Here is a 12,914-nt window from a genome sequence, read left to right on the forward strand (position 1 = left end):
AAAAACAGAATCCCTTCCTTAAGCTTGTCCTCTTCTGAACCTCGCGTTGTTGGAATGCATCAGGTTCCAACATTCTCGGTCTTACTCTACTCTTACACTACCTAGATGATCTCACCTGGTGCTATATGCCGATGCTTCCCAAAGAAATCTCAGCTTCATTTCTCCCCTGAACTCCGCCCACCCCACGTTTCCCCCTGTGTGTTTAATAAGCGTTTCAAGCAAATGTGGCCAAGGCGGAATTCTTAATTTTCCCTTCTACCTCCCCAATCTTCCTTAAATCAGTAAGTGTCACTACCATTCACTGTATGATTCCAATTCCTTGCTTTCGCTTGCATTTTTCCAACGCATCGGCAAATTGTATTGGTTCTATCTTCAAAACACATCTGAATTCTGTCCCGTCTCACTGTGCCTGCCACTAGTCCAGGCTGCCATCATCTCTTGCCTTAACTATTGCAATAGGTTCCTAATACTTTTTCCTTTCTTGCCCCTCTATAATTCTCACTCAGGTGTCAGAATAAACGTTTAAACAATATGTCAGATCAAGACATTTTCCAATTCAAAACCCTCTAATCCTTCCTTTTCACATTTTGAAAAATGTACAAATGTTTTGTCATGGCCTGTAACTCTACATAAGCTAGCCCTTGAGTCCCTCTTTGACCTGACCTTCGACCTTTCATCCCATCTCCTCAGCTCCAGCCTCGCTACACTTCTTTTAATTCCTGGACTGTTCTAATTTGTTCCTACTTGAGACTCATGATTCTTAAGCCCTTGACCTATCATAAACATTCCAAATCATTTATTTTCATTAAGAACAGCATCACTACTTGAATCCATCCTTCCTCTCTCTCTCCATGCAATATATTGTATTTCTCCCACTAAAAACTGCACATAATAGTATGGACTTTGTATGTCTTCTCACATTACAAAACAGTGTCTAGAAAAACCTGGCACATATTAAATGTTGAACAAATAATTGTTAAATGAATACATGGATGAATAAATCTATTTCCCAAATTTGAAATAGTAGAAAAAATTAGAGATGTCAAGGAATAAGTGTATAGGGAATTCCTAAAATAACAATTCTATGCTGAAAGTTTCTATAATGTAACCATAACAAGCAATATTTATTGAGTCTTTAATATTCTTCCAGGCATGGAGCTAAATATTTCTTGGATATAATTTCATTTATTTCTCACAGTAACCCGCTGAAGAAGTGCTCTTCGTTTTCTTATATTACAAATGAGCATCCTGAGGTTTACAGAGGTTAAGTGACTAATTTTCCCATTGTCTCACAACTTTTAAATGATGGAGTTGAGTCTTGAATTGATTCATACTCCAAAGCCCAAGCGTGCAATAATCGTATTATATAGAAAATAACATGATAATTGTTGTAAAGCTAGACTATCTGAATTTATGTCTATATTACCTGAAAGTACTGATATCCTATAATTCTGTGAAAGAATCTAAAACTCTTCTGAAGAATGCATGAATGTACTGCAAACAGCATAAAGAAAGGTAGTAAATAAGGGTAGAGAGATTACTGGATTAGGGATCAGAATAACTTCATTCTAGTTTTATGTAGGCTGCTATATAGTATTATAAACTGTAGCTTCGTTTCCTTTCCCATAAAAGAGGGGAATTAGACTAAAATTAAAAGTTCAAAACTAAATAATTCTTGAACAAAATTCAGTTCCCAGAAACCTTTTCTTAGGTTCTCACTATCTTTTTTTCTTTAATTTTTTTTTTTTGGTAGGAAATTTAGAAATTTAGAAATTCCCAAACTGTCTCAAGGAGTTCCTTTTGTCTTTCATCCAGCCCACTTAACTTATTAATATTCTTACCTTTGTCCTTGAGGGAATTTGATTTTGTGACCTCTGAGCAGGTCAAAAAATTCAAAGTGTTACATCACTTTTCAAGCTAAAGCATACCCTCTATGAGGAGCAGAATAAATAATAAAAAGAGTTAGATAGTTGACTCATAATTTTCAATTGTCATCCAAGCATAAACTAATGCTGTTGATATCTTGCATAACTGTAAAAAGACAAAAGCATACTAAGTGCATACTTATAAATTTCTTTAAGTATTTATTTTCAAATGTTGTTTTATCTGACTTGATTGATGCATGGAATATATATAATTTGTTTCATCGTTGTCATTTTAAAATCAACTCTATTCTAAAGAATCATTATAAGAAATGAATATTTCATGTAAACGGCCAACAGAATATATCTGTGGTAGCAAAACATCCAGATGTAAAGTGGAAATTTCAGTTATGTGAAAGTTTTTTATAGAATGCCAAACATCTGGAGGTTTGGGGAGAAGTTCACAATTACCTAAATATTTCATTTCTTATCTGGTTGTTTATTTTTTGATAGCTTCACTCAAATTTGGCACATTGCCAGTAAGTAAGGTGCAGGATGGGAGGAATATTGGATTCTAAGGAAAAACCTATATTTTCCTGAAGAATTACTTAAGATATTATTTTTATTTCTTTGAAAGAGTTTTGGTCTGATCGAAGGCATTTCTTAAATGTGTCTATATTTCACATAGTATAATCCTAAATCATGAACATTTAGGTTGCCATTTATGTAATGAGAAACAGTGCAAAGAGAACCGAATACTTATAATTGCAATAAATCTTTTCTTCATGTTAAACTTGCATAAAGAATATGTTCATTAAAAATAATGGGAGGAAATAAACTAAATGTAACTTTTTATTAAAATATTTAGGATTTGGAAGAGCTGTCTTTTTCACTTTCTCAATTTTCTATAATAGATTAAAATTATATTTTAAAAAGTTAATTTTGTCTGTCGGCTGAACGAAACATTTATAAATTTATTTTTCAGAAAAAAAGTCCTCATCTTTTCAAAATCACATGCCAGCTTGGATACCTTATGAACATGGTTCCTATGAAGAGTATCCTTGTTCCTGGGAATCTGAGCAAGTGGGAGCCTGTAAGACTATGCGTGAGGTGATATTTTACCAGGGGCACAATGTAGTGCAGTGTTTCTCACTAAGGCAAGCATCTTCAGGAGCATCAGATTCTCAAAATACTAAGTGAACAACATTCTTAAGAAAACTAAAGAATTGTCATTAGTAGCTCCAATAGCACAATCAGCATGTAATACTTAAAATAATTTCCATGAGAGCAGTCTTGATTGTTTATCTATCTTATAAAAATGAATCATGACTCCAAGAGTATTGAGAAATAAAGAAACACAGAAAAATATCAGAAACACCAAAAGAAGGCCTACCAGAAATTCAGATACCTAACTATTCAAATCGAATTAACAAACATTATTGACAGAATTTTCTACCTTCTTTTATCTAATTCATCTTAAGCCAAAAGCTATTAGCCATTCTCTATACTAAATAGTTTCTTAGCAAAATAATGCCTAATTTTAAGAGGGGTTGCTTATTTTCACATGCTGGGAAGAGATGCCATTTAATAAACTGCTTCATGAGTTGCAGTGTGATGTCCTATGGTAGTAATAATAATATATCCAGCCATAAATCAATGAGAAAACACCAGGATCATCAGAAGAGGCTAAACTATACATTAATCCTAAATCTACTAGAGTAATCAGCAAGTTCACTGCATGCAGCAAATTAAGCAACTGTATAACAAAGAAAGCTATAGGACATGTGATTACATTTGACTTGTATGTTGGTCTACTTAGGCTGCCATAACAAAATACCATAGATTGGGTGGCTTAACAAGAGAAGCCTATTTTGGAGGCTAGAAGTCAGGCTGCCAGCATGGTAGGGTTCTGGTGAGAGCTAGAAGCCTATTTTGGAGGCTAGAAGTCTGAGATCAGGCTGCCAGCATGGTAGGGTTCTGGTGAGAGCTCTTTTCCCGACTCACTGATGGCCATCTTCTAGCTGTGTGCTCACATGGCCTTTCCTCAGTGTAGGCACTCAGAGGAGAGAGAGTGTGTCCTTTCCCTATAAGGCCATCAGTCCAATTGGATTAGAGTCCACCCTTATGACCTCATTTAACCTTAATTTTCTCCAAAAGAACCTTCTACAAACATAGTCACATTGGGTCTTAGGGCTTCAATATGCAAATTGGGAAGATCACAATTTAGCCCTAGGAAGCTTGTTTAGGGGGAGTGTGTGTGTGTGAATGTGAGTGTGAGTGTGTGTGTGTGTGTGTGTGTGTGTGTGTGTAGGAAAGAGATTTGAGAAAGTATTTAAAGTATTTAAATACTGCTAAAATACTTGTAGGAGGACTCTAGACCAGGTGAAAATGTTAAAATTTTACTAAGATGTTTACATGCCAGTGGGTAAGGTTTTCCATCAATTTGTAGACTTGTGAAACTCTTAACTCATGGTATTAATACTGTGATTTGAGCCACCTGTGTGTGCTCAATAGCAAACTTAGGTCCAAAGTTAAAGCATGGGTCTTTTTCTTGAAGTCTTCTTTCATTTCACAGAGATTCTCTTCACCTCTGAGCTTAAGTTTTATTGAAAAAAATTAAGAATATTTAAAATTTTCCTTCACCATAAACTTTAATGGGTAACAATATGAATGAGTGAATCCAATACTGATTCAAAGATTGTCTCAGGCAAGGGCTCTTTTACATTTTTCCTTATAACACATATTTTAAAAATATTATAACATTACAAATTAACTGGTAATGAGTTCTCTAAAGCTTCAGAAAAGAATATGCTTTGTCAAGCAGGCAAAACTAACTTACATTATACTAACAATGAATAAGAATGTAAAAATTTTAAATGCCATTTAATAGTATTAACTAACCATTGTGGCAATCATTTCTCAATATATGTGTATCAAATCATCACATTATATATCTTAAACTTACACAATGTTATGTGTCAATTGTATCTTAATAAAGTTGAGGGAGAAAAGAACAATTACTATCTTATGCACTCATCACAGGACACTGAATGACAATATAAATAAAGCATCTCGCTTTAAATCTCTAAAAAAAACCAAAAACAAAAGAATAACGTGAGATGTTGTATTAAAAACCACAGCCAGCATGCACGGTTAGATTATAAATTCATTGAGAGCAGAGACCTCATCTGTCCATCCTCCTCTTTTATGAGGGTTAGCGTTGAGCTTAATTAGTCTACGCATTTTAGGAAGTCTGGGATGTGCAGTGGTCCTATAGCATAAGGGAATCCAGGTACTTTGGAATAGTTATGTAGGGGATTATGAGCCCAGATATTCAGCTCCCTGAATCAACAAGACAACAATGTGTCTGCAAAAGATGGTAGAAGACTCTTTTCCACAGGATTTTATTTGGATGAGGTAGATGGAATCCTTTAGTCAGAATTCCATTCACTAGACCTTCACATCAGAAAATAGTTAAAATCGAACAGGGCAAGGAGACCAGAGATATTAAAATCACATTAGTGTTACTGAGGGTTAGAGTCAAATGCTTCTCCGGTTGCTAGTTTAATGCTTGATTTTCCTGAGGCTGATGTGTTAAGAAAATAACAGTTATATGTTTATCCTCCATAGTGCCTAGTGTGTATTTGTGTGTGGTAGGTGCTAAAGCTTGCATTGTTTTTGAGCATATGATGTAATAAGCAATTATAGTGATAGTTGTAGAACTGACACCCCCAGCCTCCCACTCTAGCTATGGAAAAAAGGAGAAAAAAAAAAAGTAAACAAGAAACAGTAAGTGAATAAAAATAGAGGAAAAAGGAAGACTTTTCAATTAGGCAAAGTAGATTTTATTCACCAGAAATCGCCTTTATATTTCACAGGACTGAGACAGAAGGGAGAATAATATAGTACTCATCTACTGGGACTTCAAGGGTTAATCCGTGTGAGGCGGTGCTGGAAACCAGGGGTAGGAAAACCACTTGAATGCAGTCTCACCGAGGCTTCGGGCTGCATTGTATAGCTGCTATTTTTAACCCACACTCACGCTGCTGCCGCTAAGCGTTGCTTAGGGTCAGGGTGGGGGACTTTTGTGAGAGGAATGAATTCTTTGCAGGAAGACAAGTTTTGATGAATAATTACTTGTGTTATAATGTGCAGTCAGGGCCCGCTCCATTCCACAGACGGAAACTAAGACTTTCCGGAAGTAATCACTGGCAGGTCCTTGGTGGCTGCTTAAGGCTTCCAGCACTAATGATGCTTGGCAGTGCTGCCAGGATGACCAAGAGCAAATTGATTTGTTGTGAACCCTACTGAAGGTTAGCACCAAGGCTGATTTTATACAGTGCAGTTACATTTTCAAAGCACTTCGTAATCAATTATATTTTTTTTGTCCCAATGTTCCAGAGAAATAATACTTTTCCTTATAATGCTGCCATCTTTTCGTCTTTTTAAAAATTTTGAAACCCTCGGCCCTTGCACAGATTTCATGTTGCAAAAGTAAGTAAAATTTTTCCTATTTTTATTTACTTGTAACTGTTTTCTAAAGCAGGTACCAGCTTTCCTTCTTTTTCTACTTTCCTATAACCTGATGGTGCCAGCACCCGACCAGCCTAACCTCATATAGCAGCACATTGTAACATTGGATTAGGCCATTAGATACTTCACCTCAGAATCTGTTAGGAAAGTCAGAGTCACAACTTCTATTCTCTTTAAAAATATAATTCATTAATTGAACAATTAAGTGAGGACCTATCAAATGCTGCAAATTGTACACATCTGTTGACTTTTTTCATTGTAAAAATATTACGTATTTCTTACAAAAATTGGAAAAAAATATAACCACTCAACATTTGGATATATATCCTTCCATTTTATTCAGTGCATATATATTTATATTATGCCAAATCTTTTGAACTTGCTTTCTAATTAGATTTTTGTAAGCTTTTACTATATATGCTCATTCTCAGAAAACATTATTTTAATGCTTCTTAATTATTTTTAATACAGATATATTGTGATGTATTTAATCAATCTCTTATTATTGAACATCTAGATTTTTTATTTTTCTTTCTAATCTTTTTGTAGTAGGCATAACATTGTAACAAATATCCTCATAATTATACATTTAATATAAGTATGACCTTCCCTCAGTATATGTTTCAAAGAGTGAAGTTATTGTGGCAATGATATAGACATTTTCTATCTCTGCTACACATTGTTGAATTTCTGTTAAGATCATTTGTCATTTTCTATTTAAATCTCATTATATTCCCATCATATATGGTTCAAATAATTCCAGCTTATTATTTAACTTATGGTGAGAGTGGTTGATATAATGAGGCTTTAAATATTTTATAAAGTCTATAAATCTTTTTAATACTGACTTCTTTTTGTATCTTCATACTTCTATTTTATTTTTTAACTCTCTACCTTGGGCCTATAAGTGTGGTGCTACACAGCCTAAACGTAAAATGTGTACTATTAATTTAGGGACCAGACACAAGCAGAGACCGTCAGTGAAAGCTTGAAGTACAATGGATAAATTATTATCAGGGGCTGGAAAAAAGAGGACCTGAGTTATGTTGACAGGGCACTTAGTGAGGGTCACCTGCAATCTTCTAGAAAATAGTAAGAATACTTAACGAACTTATAATTTTGGCTAAGAAGTTTTCAAAGTTTTAAAGGGGCTTCTTCTAGATGCTCATGATAAAATAGAGGAGGAGGAAAATAAGTTTTAAAAAAGTGTGGGAGGGACTGTACAAATTTCAAGCAAAATTTAGAGAAAATATAAAGTATTCAGGACCTGCTGGGTTCATAAATAAAACTGTTGCTCTCCAGATAGCAAATGACTCTCAAAGTAAGAAATAGCCTCAGGGCAAAGATCAACAGAGAGCCAGTAGAACCTGGTCTCAGGATAAAGTTGATATCTAATGTTTGACTGTAACTCTGTGTGTTGAGACCTCAGAAATATTTAAGGTGCCCCATAGATTCTCACAACTACTTAGTATGGCTTCTAAAAATTTTAAGAGAGCTGTCGCACAAGATTCTCAGCCTAGGGTAGAAAGAAGACTCTCTTAAAGAAGTGGGTATGCCTTTTGTCTTATGGATTTAAAATTCTGATGAGATTCATAAAATCCGGAAAGTGTACAAAGAATAAAATTACTAGAAGCATTATAGGCATGAACCAAAAGGGATAGAGACAGTTCATTACCAAGTAGGAACACTGGGCCCTAACAAAGAGCCTGACATTAATATGTACTTCAGAAACATGTACTATGTACAATACGTATTATGAAACAGCAACTGCTATATATGCAGATATCTATAAAGATATATAGATATGTACACACATAGGATACATACACACATACATACATAAGGTACACAATAATATCTGAATCATTAGCAAATCAAGCTATCATCATAGCCAAATTAATAAGCCTCCCAATTTCACTTAACTCATCTGTAAAGTGAGAAGTTTCTCTGATTTCATCATAAGCAAAACTAGCCCATCATGCTCTGATCAACTTAACAATATGACCTTGTACCTCATTTCAGGATGGAGGATTAGAAAGCTAACACCATGTTGCCACTTCTCAAAAGTGTCTAGAAATTAACATTTTATTGACTAGAACATGGCAAGTCTGCACCGACTATACTTCTGTTCAGTAAAGTAGATTATCTATGGTATATGAAAATAAATCCTCCATATCCCTAACACTCCTGCCACCATGGAACTCAATGCACCAACTTTCATTTGGAAAATCTCTTGTCATTAAAACAAAACAAAAATCTCTACTCATTTCATTCACTGTGGTCTAAACAGTTTCCAACTTTCCCTCATTCTTCCGCAGGAATGACAGCTCTCAATGCTCCTTTCACCCTTTTTCTCTCCCATATCCCTGGCAGATTTCACTAAATGACCATGGCGCCGTTTACTGCAAGTCCAAATATGGCCTCGTGATCTTTTACAACATAGAGTTCCAGGTGTTTTCTGCCTGCCAAACTGAGTCGTCACACAGATTGACATTTATTTACCATTATTTTCCTATGATGTGTCTGTTCTCTGATCTCTCTGATTTCTAGACGGGACAAGCTATGGATACACTCTGAAATCTCAGCTTTTCTACTGAGAGAGAAAATTACTTAGCCTCTGTACCTCGGATTCCTCATCCATAAAATAGGGATAGTAACATTATCTACCTCAGAGATTAATTATAATTACTACTTGAGAGAAAATAAGATGAAGATTAATAAAATATATGTAAAGTACTTAAAATGACTAGTACCAAGTCATGCACATATGTTAGTTATTATTATGTCATCATTATTTTTATTATTGTTATCTATTACTCCTAGCTCCATAAGTTTGGCAAATTATATAACCTTATTCTATGTAGGTTAGAATATATTTGTCTGGCACACATGTGAATATTTAACTAATTATACACATGCAATTTAACACTTAACATGCTAGAATTTTTATAAAATTTTTATTGAAATAGAATGTTTAGAAAAATCTATAGTATGCTACATATTTCCCTATCTTGTGAACAGTGTATGCCAAACATTATTTCAACTTTTCTTTGTATGTCAAGGTCAACATTTAGTGTACTATAATCATAAAATATTTTAGGGAATATTAGCTTGCCTTTTCACTAAACGACACACAGGACGTAGGAGCATTTCATTTCTCTATGCTTTTGGTGTTGATTCAGTGCTTCTCTCAAGGGCTGGCAAGGTGTATCAAACTATTGATTCAGTTCTACAGCCCAATGCTATGTTTTTCTCATCTCCTTCTTCTAACCAGCTTTCTTCTTGCTCCCACTAGTTCTCTCACTATTCTTAATCTCCCTGATTCCATTTTTTTTTTCTCTATTTAACTTTTGGAGCTCTTGTTCTACCCTCCTACGTCTGTTGCCATTCATTAGACTGCAGCTCAGCATTTCTCCTCCCCTTCACATTGAGACTTGTAAATCAGACAATGAGAATTATGACTATGTGTCTATTTTCCACATTCCTCACAAACAGATGACTCTTCACTTTTGATTTATTACAAATTGTTAATGTTGACAAAAATTTCATCTCCCAACAAGTTAGCCGCATGATTTATACAACATGTTAACATAACCTGACAACTAAAGAGTAAACTTATGTTAAGGTTTTTAAAAAATGCAATGTTGTTCACTACAAGGAGAAACTCATAAAAGGAATTTCCACTTCAGATTCTATTCATAAGTATGTACTATGGAGATGTCAGAGTAAGTCCCTCTTTCAATAGCTTAATGAGTACTCTTAGGGGAAGAACGCACTGTTCTAGTTCAATAGTTCTCAAAGTATGGCTCCAGGATCCTATGAGAAATGCAAATTCTCAGGCCCCATCACAGTCTTCTGAAGCTCTGGGAGTAGGATCCCAACAATATCTATTTTGATAAACTCTTCAGATGACACTGATCCACACTTAAGTTTAAATATTATTATTTTGATGTGTCAGCAAATTTATTAATTAAGGTCCTACTTGTATCTTGCTATTAAGTTTAATTATTTTCTTGTCTGAACTATGATTTATAACAAGTTATAACACTCATCATTTCTAAAAATATAAGTTTTATGGTTTTTTTTCTGCTTTAGTCACCTTTTAAAGATCTAGATTCTCCTAGTAATGTCACATAATAGCTACAGTAATCAAGACGAAGGGTCATAAACTAATGAATTTTTCTTGTTCTTAATAGAATTAGAGCAAACAGTGGAGAACTACCAATAAAAGGAGTAAAAATAGAATTCTGAATAATATACTGATTATTTTTCCATTTGTATTTACTTTTCCTCATGTACGGTTTGGACATGTGTTATTTGGGATAAGATTAATCTGATATCTGGTGTTTGCATAATTGGAGAGATGAAGTAGAGATGTCATTTGCAGCAGCTGGCTTGTCACCTACACAGGCTGTGCCACCTTGGTGCAATAACCAAATTCTAATTTTCAGCTTTGCATGATAAGAAATTGGAACTTGTCTGTATACCTTGAGTTTGCCATTCTCTTGGAGATTGGTTTATTCTAGTTAAATTCACAAGAGAACTTACACTAAGTAAATGGCAGATTATTATTTGATAATAGAAAGGATTTTTGATTACTACAATATTCAACTCTACTTCGTAAAGTGCCCGCTCTCTCTGACAGCAGATCTCTTAGAAACTAAAATAATGACCAAAAAGCTCTCTTGTCTTCTTCCTTAGATGGACTGATTTTTTCTTTTTTGAGATAATTTCAGATTTATAGAAAAGTTGCAAAAATAGTAAAAAATTTTCTATATACTCTTCATCCAGATTCTCCAAATGTTAAAAATTTACCTCATTTGTTATCATTCTCTCTTTCCCCCCCCCTCCTTTTATATATACTCAACAATTTCAGAGTAAATTGCTGACAATATACCTCTTTGTCCCTAAATACTTCAGAGTGTATTTCCTAAAACCATAAGAAGATTCTCAAACATAATCATAGTACAATTATGAAAGTCAGGATGATATAATACAATCTATAGACCTTACTTGAGTTTTTTAAATTGTCCTACTAATGTTCTAATAATGTCATTTCTTGAGATGGACTGATTCTTAAATGACTCCTTGTTCATTGCTATCAAGGATGTGTTGGTTTTACTAATTTAGCTCTCAGAGAGGAGTCTTCATACAAAATCCTTAGGCTATTTTACTTTAAAATAATAACAACAAAAAGGACATAGTATCTTGTAAAACTTTCAGTGACCCTGTTAATGATATCATGGGACCAAAATACCTCATTTCTTACTCTCCAAAATATGTCTGGCTCAGGAATAGTTCTGAATACAATAAATGCTTTTTTTTTTTTTTTTTAAGAAACTTACTTTGTCAAATATACCTTGTTTATTTTTTTAAATAAACAAATTTAGGAACTCATAACATATAAAATGTTATACAAAGCATAATTAATGCAGTGTGTTACATAAGTAACAACATAAAGGAACTGTTTTGTGCTTTATAAATAGTATAAAAGTAGCTAAATTTTTTGATATTAAGAGAGATATACCCATGTACTCTTTCTCTCTAATGGACAATAAATCATTTACATAAATGTTTGAATTTTAACACATGTTATTTCTTGTTGGAGAGCCAGATTCTATTGATAGTCTCACATATTGTTCCTTCAATGCATTCAATCGAATGGGTACATATTATAGAAGCTGGAGCCAGGACTGTAATTCCACTGAAGGTGAAATGAGATCCATAGGATACTGGGTGCTAGAACCTTACCACCTCTTCCATGAAAAAAGTCTACCAACTGGATCGAAAACCGCAATGAAAAGTTTTCCTTCTACTCAAGGCCATATCGAAAGGATAAATGATAAATCAAGATCTCAAGCTTATATCACATGCCTGGGTAGAATTGCTTATGTGAATGGTGCATAAAACCCAAGTTGAGAAATTAGCATAAAAAACCAGTTCTGGACTAGTGAGCATCTATGTCCCTTTTGTCCCAGTAACAGTTCCACAGCCTACGGTACAAGAGATAAAGGCAGAAAAAGATATCCCCTACTGAGGAGGAGTTCACAACAGGAGGAGGAAGAGGAAGAAGAGGAGGAAGAGGAAGAGGAGGAGGAGGAAGATTAGGAGGAGGAAGAGGAAGAAGAGCAGGAAGAGGAAGAGGAGGAGGAGGAAGAAGGGGAGGAGGATGAGGAAGGGGAGGAGAAGAAGGTCATAATAAGGGTGAAACAGAAGTATGGGAGAACTGAAAGAACTGGAGGTCAAAGAAGAATCTGAAAGAAAATTATAAAATTCGTATTTACATGAATTACAGAGTAAAAGAAAATGCAAATCATAATGACTATAAGGATACAACAAGGGGAAAAAGAGAAAGCAGAAATTACTAAAAGCAAATTGAACTTATAAAAAGGTAACTGATCAGATCCAGCTGAAGAAAAAGTTATAAATTGAAAAATAATGTGGTTGAAATCACAGGAAGCAGGTCAAAGAGTCAAGATGTTTAAGAGCCACAGAGAATAAAATGAGAAGGTCCAAAAT

Source organism: Pteropus alecto, unplaced genomic scaffold (genome assembly GCF_000325575.1).
Source record: "Pteropus alecto unplaced genomic scaffold, ASM32557v1 scaffold21, whole genome shotgun sequence".
Lineage (NCBI taxonomy): Eukaryota > Metazoa > Chordata > Mammalia > Chiroptera > Pteropodidae > Pteropus > Pteropus alecto.